At 38.6% G+C, this 15425-nt stretch overlaps 1 pseudogene; it reads left to right on the top strand.

Annotated features, from left to right (window-relative positions):
• Window positions 1–15425, top strand: part of LOC127627247 (tyrosine-protein phosphatase non-receptor type 13-like) — a 67176-nt pseudogene that overhangs the window by 18196 nt on the left and 33555 nt on the right.

The following is a 15425-nucleotide window of genomic DNA, read 5'->3' as shown; positions in this document are numbered from 1 at the left end:
CACAGATGTCAGGGCGACAGGTCTGTAGTCATTAAGTCCTGTGATTTTATGTTTCTTAGGGACAGGGATAATAACTGAGTGTTTGAAGAAGCATGGGACTTCACACAGCTCCAGTGATCTATTGAAGATCTGAGTGAAGATGGGGGACAGTTGGTTACCACAGGAAGGAAGGCACATTGGTGAGATGCCATTTGTGCCTGGAGCCTTCCTTGACCTTTGCTTCCGAAAGACACGGCACACATCGTCTTCACAGATCTTCAGAGCAGGTTGTGTAGCAGGAGGGGGAGGAGGGGGGGTGCAGGAGGTGTTAATGTTTGTGTGAAATTAAGGTCCGAGTGCGTGTGGGGTGTGAAATTGGGCCTTTCGAATCTGCAATAGAACACATTCAGGTCGTCAGCCAGTCGTTGGTCCGCCACAGGGTTGGGGGTAGGAGTCCTGTAATTAGTAAGATGTTTAAGGCCACTCCACACTGATGCAGGGTCGTTAGCTGAAAACTTGTTTTTCAGCTTCTCAGAGTAGCTTCTTTTAGCCACTCTGATTTCCCTATTCAGTGTGTTCCTGGCCTGATTATACAAGACTCTATCCCCACCCCTGTAAGCATCCTCTTTGGCATGACGAAGCTGTCTGAGTTTTCCTGTGAACCATGGTTTATCATTGTTGAATGATAAAAATGTCCTAGTAGGGATGCACATACCCTCACAGAAACTGATGTATGATGTAACAGTATCTGTGAGCTCGTCCAGGCCTGTAGCTGCAGCTTCAAAAACACTCCAATCAGTGCAGTCAAAGCAGGCTTGTAGTTCCAGCTCTGCTTCATTAGTCCATCTCCTTACAGTCCTTACAACTGGCTTTGTTGATTTTAATTTCTGCCTGTAGGTCAGAAGAAGATGAACCAGACAGTGATCAGAGAGTCCCAAAGCTGCACGTGGGACAGAGCGATATGCATCCTTTTATGTTGTATAGCAGTGATCCAATATATTCCTGTCTCTGGTGGGGCATGTAATGTGCTGTTTGTATTTGGTCAGTTAGCGTGTGAGATTTGCTTTGTTAAAGTCCCCAAGAATAATAATAACTGAGTCCGGTTATTGTTGTTCTGTGTCTGAGAGTTGATCAGCCAGCTGTTGCAACGCTATGTTCCCAGACGCGTTTGGAGGAATGTAAACACTCACCAGAATAAACGAAGAAAACTCCCACGGCGAGTAGAACGGCTTACAGTTAATAAAGAGCACTTCCAGATTAGGACAGCACATCCTCTTTAACGTTGTTACATCTGTACACCAACTTTCTTTGATGTAAAAGCATGTTCCACCGCCTCTCGTTTTCCCCGTTAACTCTGTGATGCGATCCGCTCTGAACAGCTGAAAGCTGGCAGATGTAATGCGCTGTCCGGAATGGCTTCACTTAGCCAGGTTTCAGTGAAGCACAGTGCAGCAGAGTTTGAAAAGTCCTTATTAGTATTTGTGAGGAGATGTAGTTCGTCAGTTTTGTTGGGAAGAGAGCGTAGATTAACGAGATGAATCCTCAGCAGTTCTGTTCGAAAGCCGCGCTGACGGAGTTTAACCAGCACGCCAGCTCGTCTCCCTCACCTGCGTCTCGTAGAGCATCTAAACAACAAAGCAGCGCCTCCAACTAAAATGTCCAGCAAAATGTCTGAATATTCAAAAACCAGGAAAAGACTATCTGGTATGTGCTGCCAAATGTACAGCAGTTCGTCCCTGGTAAAACCGACTGGTAAAAGATGACTAAACACAGGACAAACAAACAAAAACAACAAAAGAATTGGAGAGCTCCACACCGAGGAGGCTATCTGCAGCGCCATCGTTTTTCGAGAGCAATGGTACAGTACACCTGTTTACTGTCGGCACGACAGACACACTGCAACGGGCGCTTCCAGTTCAAACAGCATCATTGCTTTTAATGGGGTTCTGTTGCTTTTGAAGTGACGCTCCGTGACTGTTTTTGGAGAGCTATTTAAAGTGTACATTGCAATTTTTTCTTAGTCTGCTGCCTTTGATGTCACAGCTCATTATAGGCACTTGTAAAGAATTTGATACTGTACACCTTTTTCTGGTGCTATCAGCCAATCAGCATTTTCCTGCAAACCCAGAATGATTAAACCTTAAAGGGGTCATGACATGGGTTTTTTTATTGTATTATTATGTTCCCTTAGGTGCAATTATAGTATTAATATATTTTTTTTTTAAGAAAAACTTTTAAAATCTAGTGATTTATGACCTTTTCCCACCCTGTTTCTCATCCTCTGATTCAAACAGTCTGTTTTGGGGGCGTTTTCCATTTAAGACTTCAGTGTTAACGCCCACTGTTATGATTGGCTAACGTCAGTGCCTATGTATCAATTATTGACGCCTCCAGCCAGAACAATATGCAAGTAAACTAAGTAAAAACACTGTGATTATTCATAATGAATGAAATTGCGCTTTAAAAAGTAGTTTAAAGTTTAAAATAGATTACTTACAGTTTGCGTCGTCGTTGTTCCCAGAATAGTCGGCACGGACTTATCTTTGAGCAACAGTTTTCTGGCAAAGCCAGCATCATATTGAGATTTGTTCTCAAAACAGTCATCCTTAAAATGTACAGAACAAACGCTTAAGTTAACACTGCCGTGACTGAGACGTCCGCAAAAAATAAACTGCATCCATTTTTCCCTGACGTCTTGATCTTTCGGCAGCATATTCAGAGGTTTTGTTTGACCACAGCCAGGAACAGCACATCTGTGTGGCATCGTAATTTTCCTGTGCACAAGTGGTCTCTGTCAGAGCTCGCTGTCCATCGACTGAACACTTGTGAGGCGACAGCGATACTGAAATGAGCGTGAGTTGTCTTGCGCTTAAAGCGTAGTTATCTTGTGCTGGAGGCGGTCATATGCAAACGCTGGTACGTCACTTCTAACCGTCACGTCACTTCTAACCATGAATCCAGAACGAGCTGTATTTTGAGCTTGATTAAATAAATGATTCGTTTAGAATGGGGAGGACGTCTTAAAATATTAAACTTGCAGGACGTTTTAATGATACAAAGACCTCTTATATACCAAAAGATCAAGGCAAATTTGGTTTCTCATGTCATGACCCCTTTAAATAAAATTGAATGCCCATGACCAAAGTTGGAAGCAAGCAATTTGCATACATTCAGGGGGTCATGCACCAGCCGAGCAACTGCAATATAACATAATGGCAATGCTAACGGATAGCTTTCTTCAGGTATTATTGATAACTTTCCTCAAGTAAGTCATTAAGACTGCCTACTAGTGGCCAATAATAAATCATCTTGGCAACCTCCAGCAATTCAATTGCTGTCAGGGTGAATGTACTTTTTGTCAAGTGGAAATAATTGGTTTATTGTGACTGGATAAAGCCCAAATTGTGAGGTTCTCAAACCACCTGTTTTTGTGCTAGTTATTTTTATAGCATCCTTTCCTGGTCACATGCTTAAAAAAAAAAACAAAACAAAAACAGAAAAGTGTTAGTGGAAACTTGCAAATAACTCTTCAAGATATTCTGATTCGGGTGCACACTGTAGGATTTATTTGTCCTTTACAATCCATGCGTGATCTTGGGTAAAAGCCTTTGGCACACAATGCAAAATCATGTCAGACTGTACGATATGCATCCAAGCCAAGCCTTTGGTCCCAATCGTCCAGATTGACAGTGTTGACTATCTCATTTGGCCATCATAGGAGTACAGTGCATGACTGTGATGAAAAATTTCAGTCACTTCCAGAACTTGTCTGATGCTAAGATGTCTGGTTCAAATAATCGGCCACCAGTGAACCTGTCACTCTAAGATATCAAAGACCGTTGATTTTGCCCCGCGTAAAGATAAATAATCTATTATTTGTACAGTGTGAACCCAGCTTTAATTTTGGTCTTTACTGAGTTATTTATTCAGCTTTGACCACCCAGAATACATGAAATGGGGGACCGAGTTACTAAATATTTTCAGAATGGCCCCTTACCAATCACAGTAACTACCAGTTTCAAATATTTCTTCAGAAGAGGGTGTTGTGCAGTATGCAGCCATGTGCAGGGCCCAGAACAATCTGACGAGAAGGTTGTCTGAGGTAGCACTCAATGATAGACACCTCAACAACAATCCTGATGACTCTATGAGTAAGCTCTGTGAGGATGCTGCTATCCGGATCGAGACAAAGATCAAACAACAGAGAGACTTATTAAACTACACAGGGTGAGAACCAACTGAATGAACACCATTTGCAATTATCTTAATCCTATACTTTCCTTATTTATGCTGTAAAATATTTGTTGTACTTCTAGAAGCCAAAGTCCATTTCAGCAGAGAAATTATTTTAGCTCTCAAAAGCGATGCTCTGAAGTCTCTTCTATGTCCCCCGCCCTAAGAGGTATGGGTTGATAACTATTCCTTAATAAAATTAACCTCTATTTTTTCATTGGTGTAATGTTCAATAAGACCAGGAGCATGTATTAAGAATGTAAAAATGGTCAGTTTTTATGTCATTTTGACTTTAATGTGGTCAATTAGAAGCAAGTTTTGTTGTCTAAACTACAGAGGTGTTTTTGAAAAACATTTTTACAATATGCCTTTTTCTCAAAGATACTCCAACAATTTCCCGAACACCAAAAAGGGAAATAATCTTTGTTTCCCTCAAAAAGGATCCAAAAGTTGGCCTTGGTAAGTGAATTCTGCCATTCTACAGTAACTCATCATTACTGATATCTGAAATGCTTGTATACATGGGTGAATAAACACTGTACCCTAGGTATTGTAATTGTTGGTGAAGACAACGCTGGGAAACTAGACCTTGGACTCTTCGTTGCTTCCATTGTACCTGGAGGCCCAGCTGACCAAAACGGACGCATCAAACCAGGTGAATTTTTAAGATTATCAGATTACTTGTGGCCAGGTACACACTGCAAGACAAAACTGTTAGTGCTTACTTTACACTATTTACATTTACATTTATTCATTTGGCAGACGCTTATATCCAAAGCAACTTACAAAAGAGAAAAACATAAGCGAATCATCTTAAGGAGACATTGGTATGAAAAGTGCCATACTACAAAGTTTCACTAGCATCAGAACAGTATTCAAAACAGATTTAAGTTTTTTATTGACTGGTTAAGTGCTCTTGGAAAAGATGTGTTTTTAGTGTTATTTGAAAACAGATAGTGAGTCAGCTTCACGGATGGAGTTGATACCACCAATGTGGTATGATAAAACTGAAAGTCAGGGAAAGTGTTTTGGTGCCCCTTTGAGTTGGTACAACAAGGCGACGTTCCTTTGCAGTCTTCTGGCGGGAGTGTAGTTATGCATAAATTATTTGAAGTATGCTGGAGCAGACCCAGTGACTGTTTTGTATGCCAGCATCAGAGCCTTGAATTTAATATGTGCATCAACCACCAGCCAGTGGAGAGAGACAAAGAGTGGTGTAACATGCGCTCTATTAATTCAAGATTAGGGGGATCAATAACAAGATCATTTATTGGGATTAAAGAAATATTCAATACAAGTTAAAATCAATTGACAGATTTTATGACAAAATGTTGATTAAACAAAAAATAATTTCAACTAGTCTGTCATTTTCTTTAAAAAATGTTTTATTTATAGTAGAAACTTACAATGGAAGTGAATGGGGTAAATATTTGGAGGGTTTAAAGGAAATGTGAAGCTTATGGGTCATTCCTGGTATTCGGTGCCTTTTGTGTCCCAGTAAAGATCGTGATCTTATTGCCTTAAAATGTTGATCAATATAAATGTTAAAGCTGTTTTTGACTTAAATAACACCATTGAAACTTTAAGCATATTAAGGTTGAATACAAATAATAATTTAAGCATAAATTAGTTTTAATAAAAATAAAAAAAATACAACCTTGTACATAGTGACAGTGAAAATTATTTATGTTTAAAGAAGAAGTAGTGTTTACGTGAACTTCATTAGTAATGTTTTACATATTCTCATAAATAGTCACCAAATAATTTTTGGTTTCAGGTTTTGTCCACTTGGTAACCACTTTGTCCACCCTGTTATTATTGTGTCCACCACTATTTTTTGCGTAATTTCATCAGCCATCTTAGGCTGATTATTTTTTGCCTAAGTATCGATTTCGTACCAATATTGGGGTACCAGGGCTGGTATCTTACCAAAGCCAAAATGTTTATATTGGAGCAACCCTACTAACCACATATCTTTCTGTCAGGTGGTCGACTGATCTCTCTCAACCAGATCAGTTTGGAGGGAGTGTCCTTCAGTGAAGCTTCTGACATTATTCAGAACAGCTCTAATGAAGTGGAACTTATTGTCTCACAGCCCAAAGGTACATCTGGGCCCATCCATCACCCACATTCAGTCCACGTAGAGTTTACCAAAAATAAATAAGCAAGAAATGGTCATATAATTCTGATTAGAAATGAATGAACTAAATATACACTTCTTAAATCATGAATCTCAGGTCTCAATAAGCATTGTGGCAGTGGTATTCTAGAAGAGAGGAACTACGAGTCTCAAAGTACTATACTGGTTGACAATCAAGCAGGGGCTGATGATTTGGATGAACTGGGCAGTGTTGTGATGACACCTAAAGCCTTGATCAAGCTTCATGTTCCTGAGGTCCGCATTGTAAATGCACAGGTACATTATCTAAAAATGTGATGTATACAAAGTGTCTTCAAGGGTTGGGATGATATTTATGTATTAATTGGCTTGTTACTTTTGTGTGAAATAGGTCTATGTGTGGATATGTGTTTGTTCTTGGACTTGCACAACTACTAATTTTAACTTGTTGACTACTCATCCAGAAAATTACTGTATCAAATATTATCAACTAGATCTACAGCATTTACCTTATTTAAATGGCTCACAGTACGATTTGCAGCATCGGCAGGTTTTACTCTTTCTGGCAAGTCTAATGCGCCATTAACAGAGAGCGTGTTAGTGGACAGAATGAAATCAAGCATATACAGTTGCAATAAAAAGTATGTGAACCCTTTGGAATTTGCTGGTTTTCTGTATTATTTGGTCATTAAATGTGATCTCATTTTCATCAGTCACAAGTATAGACAAAGTCAACCTTTATTTATTCAACCTTTATTTATAGAGCACATTTAAAAACAACAGAAGTTGACCCAGAATGGTTTTTTTTTACCCAAAGCACAATGTGCTTAAGCTAACAATACACAAACAATTATAATCTTTTGTGTTTTTATTGAACACTACCCATTAAACTAGGTGTGGGCAATTATTTTGGAACAGGGGCCACATCTGGCTTTAAGTAGTGTATGTGGGGCCATGTTGTACTCCTTTTGAGATAAAATGTTCTGTAATTATTTGTATCTTGTATCTTTTAAGTCCAGAAATAGTTGCATTCTGAATTTTCTGTAGTGTATATGTGACTAATAGGCAGGGCTGGACTGGGAAGATAAATCGGCCCAGGATTTTACATTGCAACTGGCCCAAAACTTGGGGGAGATGGGGGGTGAGTTTGCTGTCCTTTTCTGCAGATTGCGGCACCATTTTGTGGTCCGTTCTGCATAACACGGCGGCTCATTATAGCTTATTGCGGCCCATTCGTCAAGTTTTGCAGCCGCCCCACTGGCCCGCTCGGTTCTTCCGATGGCCAGTGCGCCCCGATCGTCCCCAAATATGCATTGGCACGGTATGCCAACTTCTCAGTCCAGCCCTGATGATAGGACTATTCTGCAATTGCCTAAAGCATTGTATTGCTCTACAAAGGTAGAACATTTTCTATCAGGCATTAAAAAAGAATAAAGGCTGAGCATAATTATAAATTATTTATTTTACCATCTCTACTTCCCTGGTAATTTATTATTCAATTTAGCACTCTCTCCATCTGTTAGACTGTAGCTATCCACTTTCCTACAGCAATGGTGAAGCTGCGTTCATGATTCGCATCAGAGCATCAACTCCAGCATCGAGCACCGTTTAGAACTCACCATGAAAAGTGATTGCAGACATAAACGTCTCATTCTGCCATTTGGGGATAGTTAAGATTTGGTGTGCTTCTGTGGTAATTAAAATGAGCCTTACATAGTCTACAAATTACTTGATTTATAAGACAAATATGGGCTTATTTTGTACATCAAATAGCACTATGAGCTCCTTTCTCCATTATTTTATCACTGACATGGAAGTGCTGTCAGAGATTCTTTTATTTACTGAGATTACAACCTCCACGGCTCTTTTATAGGAGAGCTGTCATAACAGCATGTTACAACAGTACCACCAATCGAATGTCCATGAGACATCCGTGTTATGCAGTTTTATGCAGAGCTTGTATGCTCAACTTGGTAGGAGGGCTATGGCATTATGGCATGTGTGTCAGTGTTATGACTCCAGGCAGACACATTACAAAGATTCCGCCCTTCACAAAAGTGTTTATGCTGTATTAAATGTGTTAATCGCGATTAAGAATAAATTACGCGTTTTTAAATTAAATAACTTTTTTAATGAATCGCATGCATTAACGTGTTAATTCTGACAGCTCTAGTTCACATTCTTTTTCTTGCCATTGTATCTCCATTAACAGATTCATGCTGAATGCATTGTCCAAAAAGTGTAAAAAAAAAAACAGCCATGTACCATTTGCTTATAGTTTCTTTTAGCCTATGGGCGACAGTTGATTAGTTAAAAATGTTGGCTTGAATATGAATATTTTTAATTAACCTTAGATCATTTTTGATCTAATTATTAATATTTGGCCATTAAAACTAATGGTGTTACAGGTTGCAATACAACTACAACTATAATACATTATAGTTAAAGCTAATGAAACTCTGATACACTGTGAAACACTTTGTGGAAAGATAGATTTTCCTCCTGCTGTCACCATATAGAACAAGCACAACTGGAATAACGTGATCTACTACTAGTACTAGTTGACAATGCCCCAACTCGACTAGCCGACTATTCAATGCAACCCCAAATGTGTTCAGGTGTAAGAATTCAAATGTGAATTTATTCACCAAGTATATAAAAAAAATACAAGGAATTTTGACAATACAGACAACAACAATATTGAGCGGAAGAGGGCGGGGCCGGGCTGGAACAATGCACGCCCAGTCCCCAATCAGCCTGATGGGGGCGCATGAGAGATAAAGGCAGCCGGTGATGATGGTTCAAGAGAGAGAGAATGACATGCAGCTGCTCTGTGTTTATGTTTGTGTGTTCTCCATTCAGTTTATCATTAAACTATTATTTTTATATTGCCAAGCAGGTTATTGCATCCTCCTTTCCCTTAACCCTCCTTTACAAACAACAATAACCACATGAATCGGCCAATGCTAAAGTAAGCAGTGCTATAATAATGATAATATTTGTGTGTTTAGAAATCATACAGACTGAGGAAGATCATAAAAAATTTGATAAAGTTAAAGATAAACATGATCTAATAGACCTATCTATTGTATTTTCCCTCTTTTGTGTTTAACAGGATGATAATTCCAGGTCAGCATCTTTGAATAGCCTGAGACCCTAAGAGTTTATAGTGACGCTTTGGAAATCTGGGGGCAGTCTTGGCATCAGTATAGCTGTAAGCATTAGTATTGCTGTTTTATTTTTAATAGGTTTGATTATAGAGATAAAACATAATCAAAACCTCTCACAAATGCACACGACAATCCAAAATGCAAGCAACAGATCCAAACACTTGATCTTTTTGACAAAACAGATACATACAGGCAAAATTATAAATAAAAGTACATATAAATTTGTGCTGACAAAATTTACACAGGAATAGCTCTTTTATGTCGGCTGCTACATTGGCTCCCACAGGGTCATCGTATTAAAGAACGTCGAAGACAATCAGGGGTCAAGGGGCAAAGAAGAAGAGTGGTCACATGACTATGCGGATGAGCATGTGGCAAAGGGAAGCAGCTACAGTCTAGGGCTAATCTCTTTAAACGGGGGGTTTAGTTGCTTGAGAGGCATTGGTGCTGAACATTACTGAGTTTAAACCTGATGACATTAGCCTTTGCAGACCACACAACATACACTGCACACTGGGGGTTCAGTGACCTGTAACTTCTTTCACTGTTATTTGCAAAGCACTAATTCAGACGTATCTTGGAGTTTTGTGTCTCTAAGCTGCCGATGGTGATTCAATGGTCTTTAGTCTTTTAATGTCAACACAATCCCAGTTTATCCCTTGGCCATTGTTGTTGAAATCTCCCCTAATGCTTACTGCAGACTGTGAAGGGGCTGGGCCCTCCAGAATTTATATTGTCAATTCTGTTGTTAATTTAGCTGTTAATCACCATATGAGTGGGAATACCGTCAGGCACACAAAATAGTATTTTACACCAAAAACAGCATATTAATAAAACAATATTGAAATAAAATATTTCAAATGGGTTCTTGCCCACAAGCAGAGATCTTCTAAACAGAGATAACAACCTCTGTGTTTGTGCCATCGGAGAGAGCTTAACGGTCAACTAGCATGTTATGACAGTTTGTCACATTTGTTTACTGACATCTACCTGTCACAATATTGTCTGTTTCTTCTTTTATACAACAGTAGTTGTATTGTAGTAAACTCCATTCATAGTTCACTTTAAAAGGATTGTTTTCATGTTGAAGATTAGTGGACAGGCGGTCAATTAATTAAATGATGAGTTGTTTCCTCACAAAAGCAGTTTATTCAGCACATTGAAGCATCTCATCCATTTACATCCATTAAAAAAATGGCCTCTTGTCTCCTCGCCAGTGTACCGCCCATATGGGACCGCAACATTATGCAAATTAAAGCCTGTTACCAAGACCAGTAAAGTTGGCAAGATTAGTGTTGGACAAGTATAAAGCTGTTCAGCCCTGACGTCATTATGTAGGCAAAAATGGATGGCTAATTCGGCATGGATTCCCTCTGGAGTTTCCTATGGGTTTTTATATTGGGGAAATAGGAAAGTCCAGAGAGATCCCATGCATCGAAAATGCTAATTCTCTTCTGGGCTTTTGGACTACATGCAGAACAACTCTAGAAGGGCTGAACCTAAGCAATGCTGCAGAAGAGTGTAGTAAAAGTGATATTACAGTGCACTCTTAAGTTTAGGTTTCTTAAAACTTTCCAACTGTAATTTGTGAGCTGATTACCCCATTGAATGGATATATTTTTGTGGATTTTCACCATTGTTGAATAATGTCCAGACCTAAACAAGTATGTGGTGTGGTGGTGGCGTAGTGGGCTAAAGCACGTAACTTAATTATGCCACTGACTGTACTGTACTGTACTGTAAAGACATTTCCATTCTATTTAACCAACTGAAGGACGAATCGAAATATTTTCTGTGGTAATTGACAGCAGGTTTCAGATCCTGCTGAAAGATCTTAAGCTGTATTTATCCTGGAATATTTCTTTAAGTACAGTCATGTTGTCAACTTCCATGAGTGATTGCATTTGGGCTAGTATACCACTTTGCTTTCAGTGCTTAGATCTGGCCAATCACATGCTTTCCAATTAAGGTTAAGACAGCATTTTTCTGATGTATGGTTAGACAATTAATCTTGTGGAATTTTGTTTTGCAATTAGCCAGCTTATAATGCTGTAATTCCTGACATTCGCTTGAATTTTAAGTGACTATATTTAGTTAAGGGTTTAAAAATGGGTTGGATAAAAAAGTGATTATTCCAATGAAGGGGTATGATGATTTTCTATGGGCACTATATGTTGTACTCAACTGCAAACCCACAGCCTATGAGTAAGCACTGTTACATGTTTCACTTGCAAGAAAGGGCGTTTAAGTAGAAGTCTCAAAAGCAGAGCAGAAAAAAGAGACAGTGTAGTTCTTGGGATCAGAAAGAGGGTTGAAATTGGTTACAGTTACAAGAAAAAGTATGTGAACCCTTTGGAATTAGCTGGTTTTCTGCATGTATTGGTCATAAAATGTGATCTCAATCACCATTGCAGTCACAAATATAGACAAAGGACAATGTGCTTAAGCTAACACACACACAAAATGATAATCTTTCATGTCTTTATTGAAATCATCCCAATAAACATTCACAGTTTTGTGGAAAAAATAAGTGAATCCCTATGCTAAAGATGTCAACAAAAGCTAATTAGAGTCAGGAGTTGGCAAACCTGTCATCCAATTAATGAAATGAGATTAGAGGTGTGGGTTAGAGCTACTTTGACTTAGTAACAGCACTCAAACATTTTAAGTTTGCTATTCATAAGGAGCATCTGCTGACGTGGACCATGCCTCGCAAAAAAGAGATTTAAAAAACCTACGAACAAGAATTGTTGCTTTGCATGAAGCTGGAAAGGGTTACAAAGTTATCTTGGAGAGTTATATATTCATCTGTCCACAGTTAGACAAACTGTGAATAAATGGAGATGATTTAGTACTGTGGTTACTCTCCCTGGAAGTGGCCGTCCAACCAAGATGACTCAAAGGGCAGACTGCAGAATGCTCCATGAGTTAAAAAAGAAGTCTAGACTGACAGCTAAATAATTGAAGGAATCATTGAAACTAATTTACATCTTTGTTCATGAGTTTACTATGGGGAAAACATTAAATATCCATGGAATCAATGGTAGGACACTACGTAGCAGCTACTTTCCAACAGAAACGTTGCTGCGTGACTGAAGTTTACCAAAGACCACCTTGGCACTCCACAACGCTACTGGGAAACAAATTTGTGGACTGATGAAACTAAGGTTGAATTGTTTGGGAAGAGCATGCAGCACTACATATGGCGTAAAAAGTTCACTGCAAACCAACATGTAAACATTATCCCAAAGTTGAAGTACGGTGGAGAGAGCATCATGATTTGGAGCTGCTTTGCACCTTTGGGGCCTGGATCGCTTGCCATCATCGGGGGAAAAATAAATTCCCAAGTTTATCAAGATATCCTACAGGATAATGTCAGGGTTGCTGTGAACCAGCTGAAGCTCAGTAGAAGCTGAGTGATGCAGCAGGACAATGACCCTAAACTTCAAAGTATATCTTCTAAAAAATTAGAAGTAGTGTTTGCAGTGACCCTTGCCGTTCACACCAGACATCCTAGGAATATGGCTGAGCTGAAACAGTTCTGTAAGGAGGTATGGTCTAAAATTCCTTCTGAACTACCGGAAACGATTGTTTGATGTTATTGCTACCAACGAAGGATTGACCAGTTATGAAATCCAAGGGTTCACTTACTTTTTCCACTGCACTGTGAATGTTTATTGGGATGTGTTTAATGAATACATGAAAGATTATAACTGCTTGTGTTTTGTTAGCTTAAGCACATTGTGGATTGTCTATACTTGTGACTTTGATGAAGATGAGATCACATTTTGTGACCAATTCATGCAGAAAACTAGCTAAGTTCAAAGGGTTCACATACTTTTGCTTGACACCATATGATAAACTAAAAATCTGTTTTTGGTGCAAAAAACTTTCACTAACATTATAAGCCAAGCTTATAATGTCAATTCTAAAATAAAATACTAAAATGTGTCTAGTTTCAAAACCAATCATCTGCTAAACTTTGTAGATGTTAGACAGCACCAGTCTATTTTGTATATAGGGAGGGGTGAATACAGGTCTTCGCTACGGAGGTATTTACATCAAGAGCCTGGTACCTGGTGGAGCTGCAGAACAAGATGGACGTATCCAGTCAGGTACAGTTTTTCTACAGTTCTTGCTATTATCCGTGATAATATACTATTTACATTATTGTTGGACATATCATGGATCTGAACTGAGATTTAGAAGCAAGAATGTTTTGGTTTGGTTGAACTGACGACATGTGTATACTGTGTGTATTTGTGTGTATCAGGAGACTGTTGGAAGTGGATGGCATCAGACTGCAGGGATTTACAGATCAGCAGGCTGCTGAATGCTTGGCAAGCACAGGGGAGGTACTGTAAGCACTATCTCTGCTCACTCCATCAGCACCATGGCAACAACAAATGAAATACTGATCAACAGGAATCACTGCTTTGCTCTAGCAAGTCAAAGGTTATACATTGAATTTGTATTTTGAACTGATTTTAAATCAGATATTATAATATATAAACTCACTGGTTGGGAATGTGCAGCGCCTTGTGATACCAACACAAAGAGGCACAAAATCACCTCCCTGAAATTTCACTGCAGTGGTGGGGATTTACAATAGATTCATCATATTAATACAAATGGTTTGATTCTGTGCACCAAAATGTTCTGCTGGATTTATTTACTGACTCTTTATGTAGGTTAGATTGTTATGCCAATAGGTCATGACTATTGTCTTTTTGGGCCTATTTACAGATAGCCACTTCATGCGTCTTGATCGATCAAATTACTATCCAATTGGGTATGCACATTGCATTTACATTTGGCCACATAAATGTTTCATTGCAATATGGATATAAATCTGATCTACTATCCCCACACTACATGCAAATGTAACAGAGGGATTATGCTAATGTCAGGAAGTGAAAATGTTTGTATAAGTTTTAGTTTCTGTTGTGGCCTGTGTGAATTTTGGAGGACATTTACACTTGAGCTTTTCATGTTTGGACCGCTATCCGATCAGTAAAACACATAAAGTGTGAGTGTAAATACTCCTTCAGTGTGTTGCAAGTAAGTCATTAACTCATTAAAGGAATAGTTCACCAAAAAATGTATTCTAAATTCAGTTACTCATAGTCATGCCATCCCAGATGTGTATGACTTTCTTTCTTCTGCTGAATACAAACAAATATTTTTAGGTCCATACAATTCAAGTGAACAGGATCCAAAAGTTTAAAGCTCAAAAATCATATGAAGCCAGTATTAAAGTAATTCATTAGACTCCAGTGGTTAAATCCATGTCTTCAGAAGCAATATGATAGGTGCGGGTGAGAAATATTTTGAAGTTCATATTTTACTATAAATGATCAAATAAACACAAAAGAAGAAGAAGAAGAATTCTTAGGCAAGAAGAGCGCTTAGGGGGGCTTGAAATTTGAAGATTTATTTTTAAAAAAGGACTTAAATATCAATCTTTTTCTCACCCACACCAATCATATTACTTCTTAAGACATATTTAACCACTTGATTCATATGGATTACTTTTATGCTGCCTTTATTGTGCTTCAAAGTTTTGGTCACCATGCACTTGCATTGTATGGACGTACAGAGCTGAGATATTCTTTTAAACATCTCTGTTTGTGTTCAGCAGAAGAAAGAAAGTCATACACATCTGGGATTGCATGCAGGTGAGTAAATGATGAGTATGGTTAATTCACAAAAATATTTACACAAAATATCACAAAACGAAACACCACTATTTGACGTGGTCTTCCAAACTCTACTTGAGTCCCTCTCAAAGAAACACCTAAAGACACAATCCTTCCATGAGCACTTAACTCACAACTATTAGCACACCCCTTAAGCATTTAAACTCTAATAATCTACTTTCTTTTATTTACGTTTTACTGGGTCACAAAAACATTTCTGTACAA

Source organism: Xyrauchen texanus, chromosome 33 (assembly GCF_025860055.1).
Source record: "Xyrauchen texanus isolate HMW12.3.18 chromosome 33, RBS_HiC_50CHRs, whole genome shotgun sequence".
Taxonomy (NCBI): domain Eukaryota; kingdom Metazoa; phylum Chordata; class Actinopteri; order Cypriniformes; family Catostomidae; genus Xyrauchen; species Xyrauchen texanus.
The sequence above is the reverse complement of the archived record's forward strand: the minus strand, read 5'-3'. Positions and strand labels throughout refer to the sequence as shown.